Consider the following 4953-nt stretch of genomic DNA (forward strand, 5'->3'; position numbering starts at 1 on the left):
TCAGTTCTCACAGCTGCTTTTGAAATCTATTAAAACCACAGTATGCCGAATTTTTTGTCTTACAAAAAGCTATGGAAAAAGCTGAAAGTGGGAACCAGAGAAGGGTAACAACACTTTATTACAGTAATTGCGCTTGTGCCTACCCGAGTCCCTGTAGGGTTTTCCAGAATTCTTGGAAACCCAATTTTAACCAATTAGCCATCCTACCTCTATGGGAACATGTATCAAAAAAAAATGCAAGCAAAAAATGCTAAATAGTTGAGATGCCTCGTATGTTCTCAATAATAGATCAACTATGCTGATTTACCAAATAAACATTATGCATGAATGTATGTTTTCACATTTGGGTTCAAATATTGGACTTGTTCTATCTAAGAATTTATTTTTCTTCTGTGGTTAAACGCTGAAATGTTCTACATGAGTTATTAGATGGTGCCGACAAATTGCTCACTTGGGGCATCATGCTTTCACAGCTGATCGCATGCAACACCCCGCTGAATAATATGGGCATTAATTAAAACAAAGACAGAAAAACCTCACATCATCAAGAGCTCCAAAAGATTGCCAAAAGCAATGTCTGCATATTAAATTGTCATTAAACAAACAATAATTATATATCATAGCAGCTCAAACAACCACCTGTATCATGTCTCCCATTCATAAACTACGTGTTCTGGTTCCCAATATTCTGGGCAATTTGAAATTTGCAGATCCAAAGAAATTTTCCACTTCTACAGGGATAAAATCTGATAACGTTAACAAATACAACGCTATAACATATACATGTAGTTATCCAAAAGTCCCAAAAAGGGGTAAAAAAAATATTATTGGCTAGCTAATGAAACATTGGGGAACATTTACCAAGATCAGTGCAAACTGATCTAAATGCATCCAACGACCCACTGCACTGTCCCGCCTGAGAGAATCAACTTTATGGTGCACCTTTAACATAGGGCATGCAACACAATTCTGTGGGACTTTGCATGATAAAACTGACGCACGGTCCGACTGCGTACTGGAACGCCCCATTATCTGTGTCGCATGATGCCTAGTGTAGCTGCTCCACAAAAGGGTAATGTGCGACACTCATGTGGCACGGACACTACTTTAATACTTGTGCAAGCAGTTTGCACTAGAATGAACGTGCAAAGTCCAACAGAAACCTGCCCCTTAGTAAATGTGCCCCATTGTGTACTCTTTTGAAGCAAAAAGTGACTTGCCAATTTGGAATTAGCATGACAAGTTGAGTCCTGTTCTCCACTGCAGAAGGTTTCTGTTGCAAGAAAACAGTCTCTTACCAAACACAGTAGGGGAAGGGGGGTGGGGGATTTAGATAGAGGCAAACGATGGGCCCAGACTTCATAAACTCCCTCCCTCTAATTTTATATTTATTAGCTCAGGAGCTAAGTAGTTGAGAAAATATGCTGCAATGAGTGTAGGATGTGATTCTATTTCAATTCAGTATCTCATCATCACTTCTTGCAAATTATTTGGTCACAATATACAGGAATAGCATACAAACTTCATGTAGATGTTGCTCCTAGACTCACAACCTCCGCACTGCAAGCCAACAGTGTTAATTAAGTAAAAGAATGTTAACAAAAGCTATATTTTAAGGCCTCTCAGATTTGCATTAACATAGAAATGGGGATATTTTATTAATTAACAAAGCAAGTTCTCTCATCCTCCCACAGAGAACGCATTGGAAGTTCACCTCTGATTCTGTTTTATTTAACCAATTCCTCAGTAATTGGACTCAGGAGTAGGATCCCCTGGAGCACTGCCCCAATAGCAGCGCCTTGATCTCCTCTCCTGACACCAGTCCATGCAGCTGCTGTCACGTGACCTGCACACATGAGGTTATTCTGAAAATTCACCAGAGGTTATCACTGTACTGTTACCCTTCTCAGGAATGACGTTTGACTTCCCACGGGAAAAAGCTTTTTTTCCCAGTTATAAATTATCTCTTACTACAAAGATTAGGTCCATGACATCCACAATCCTACTCAGTACTCAATGCACAACCGCTCCAAACATATGGCGGTGTTTGCCAATGCAAATGACTATAAATAAGCAAGAAACTGTATTTTATACTATTCTGTGGGGATGGCGTATTTGCAATTTTAAATCGCAAATTATTGTACTGTGCAAGAATCTGTGCACTTATTCCACTGCAGCTACGCAAGAAAACTGGCATTGAAGCAGTGATAAATGCCCCCCCCCCATTGACTCACTCTCGGCTCTAGTAACTCACCTATGACACACAGTCATCTATGTGCAACCTAGCCTTTTCTTGGGGCCTGGAGGCAGCCGGGGCCAGAATACCGGAGTGGCTGGCAGTTGCTGCCTAGGCACGCTAATGTCACAGTGCTTTGTATGGGGAACGGAGGGCTGTCCTACAGCCTGGCAGGTCTCCAGTAGGTGGTGTGTGCAAGAAAATAGGTGAGGGAGAGGCTGTGGTACTGGTTCTCCATGGGGCAACCCTTAGAGTCTGTAGTATGTGTCCCTGGATTATGGATGAGGGAGCCCGTGATGGTGATACAGCTGTAGTAGAGACCAGACGGAGGCAATGTTGTGCAAAAAATTAACTTACAGCTCTTTATTCGAACCAACAGCAGCAACAGGTCAAACGATTCTGTACAAGTGCAGGTTACTGGAGTGATCTTGGAGAGGGAACCTTAGGAGTTGGGTCACCAGCCTGGATGCAGGGGCAGGCTGGGATGTAGCTGTGTCCAATGCTGGAAGCTGCAGCTTTAATCCTGGGTGTTTCTCTGTGGGCTCACTAGGTGTGTTAGGCACACAATGTCTCTGTCACTCAGTGTGAAGTTGATATGCTGAGGCCTAGGAGGCCTGTAGCAAGAGCTTATGCTCTCAGGGGATGTCTCTGGTAAGAGAGCTGGATTCCAAGAGCTCCTCATGTGGTGAGAGCTGGGCCTAAGAGCTAACTCCTCCCCTGATTAAGGGTTTAGTTAATTCCTGGTCAGGTGATCACACTCTCCAATCACACTCCAGTTACAATAGTGGATCATCATTGGATGATAACATTAAATACATTTTTAACCTTTGCCTATCCAGGCAGAATCTACCGCTGAATAATTACCTCTTTACATGTATGGTGTCCTGCTGATCAGACTCACTACTAGGGGAACACACATATTAGGGGCTTATTTGCCCACCTCCCAGAAAAAGACCTCATCTGTCTGTAGCTTGTAGGGCAAGTATCTGCACACAGCTTCTTACCAGTAGGAAGTGCCTGTCTCTGAGACGATCTTGTAATGCAGGGGCCGGGCAGGAGGCAGAGAGCACTGCAGTGTGCAGACAAGAGAAGCTATAGATGAGAATAATCTGATCATAGTCAGAAGATTTACAGTCAGTTCCAGGGACAACAAAAATTGGAAACACCAGGACTGATTGAGACCAGTTGGAATTATATCTGTAAAATGCTGTATTTTTGTTAACAACAGTGAATTAGATAATTAGTTATCCTGAGAATATTTAAGAATCTTGACTTCATGAGAATAACCCTGTAACAGCATGAGCAAGCCTTCTTTGCACTAGGGACCCGCTGACCCCTGACCAGTATTATGTGGAGCAACTGGGTGCCTCTCAGAGCTTGTCACAGCACCCTATTACACCCTGTTGGATGCAGCCTAGGATCCAGCTAATATATAGATTACAGATAAAAAAAAATTACTCTCTCAACTGTTTAAAACCAACGTTTTATGTATTTTAGATTTGATGTGTATATATATAACTAATAAAAATTGATTTAAAACAAAAAAAACTCAAAGTTACTCATATACTATATTTGTATATCAGTGTAAGCTGAAGTGACATATCTCATGGAATAAGTCAAAAAATGTAGTCAAGCAAACTGCTGTGATATCACAAGTGGTATTTAGTGATATTATAATACAATTGGCAATTATTATTCAAAAAAAGTAGTCACATAATACTGTCCCATAATGAATGCAGATACTAATAACAGATCGCTACATCTCATACTATATATTAATCTTGAGAAAAAACAATGAAATCCACAACAAGATGCTTCCAGGTGCCCCTAGTGGAGGTCATACAAATAAATGACCTTTAGAACTTTATCACATTTTAAAAGGATGCTGAAATTTGTAAAAAAATAAATAAATAAATTTAAACCTCAGTATATGTAAAATAAATGTAAACCAGTCCCTGCCTCCTGAATATTTGCAGGGATATGCATACAGTGTAGCTGATTCCCTTCTCCGACATACTTATACAATACTGTTTGTATCAAGTCCGGTTTCCTCCCACACTCCAAAACATAGGTTGATTAGATTGTGAGCCCAATTGGGGACAGGGACTGATTTGGCAGCTCTGTGCAGCGCTGTGTAATCTGTGTGCTCTATATAAATAAAGAAATATTATTATAATTTGTAGATTGTAAGCTCTTTCAAGCAGGGCCCTTATTTCTATTGTTCCATCTCACCATGTTTATTGCTCAGTAATGTCTTATTTCATCTGTATATGTCCTCATGATCTGCAAGACACTGCAGAATATGTTGACGTTGATTTATTTAAATACAGAGACACAGAAATACAAAACTAAATACAGAGATTTTAGTCTATGTGAATTACAGTAATGACCACTAGAGGGCACCATCTACATGCATTTATCTTTTGGTGACTTTTCTGCCTTAGAATTATAATTCCTTTCTCTAAAGTTGAGGTCTACATTTTATCAACCAGTTGTCTATAAGTCTAAAAGATGCAGTGAATTCATTTCTTTATGTATCTGTAGCAGTGTAAGACAATGGGACATATTTATCAAGCTGTCTGAAAGTCTGAATATTTCTAGTTATCCATGGCAACCAATCACAGCTCCCCTTTGAAATATTCATGAGCATTGGTAAAATGAAAGTTGGGCTGTGATTGGTTGCCATGGGTAACTAGACAGACAGCTTGATAAATCTG

The sequence above is a fragment of the Engystomops pustulosus genome, chromosome 11 (genome assembly GCF_040894005.1).
Source record: "Engystomops pustulosus chromosome 11, aEngPut4.maternal, whole genome shotgun sequence".
In the NCBI taxonomy this organism is placed as follows: Eukaryota; Metazoa; Chordata; class Amphibia; order Anura; family Leptodactylidae; genus Engystomops; species Engystomops pustulosus.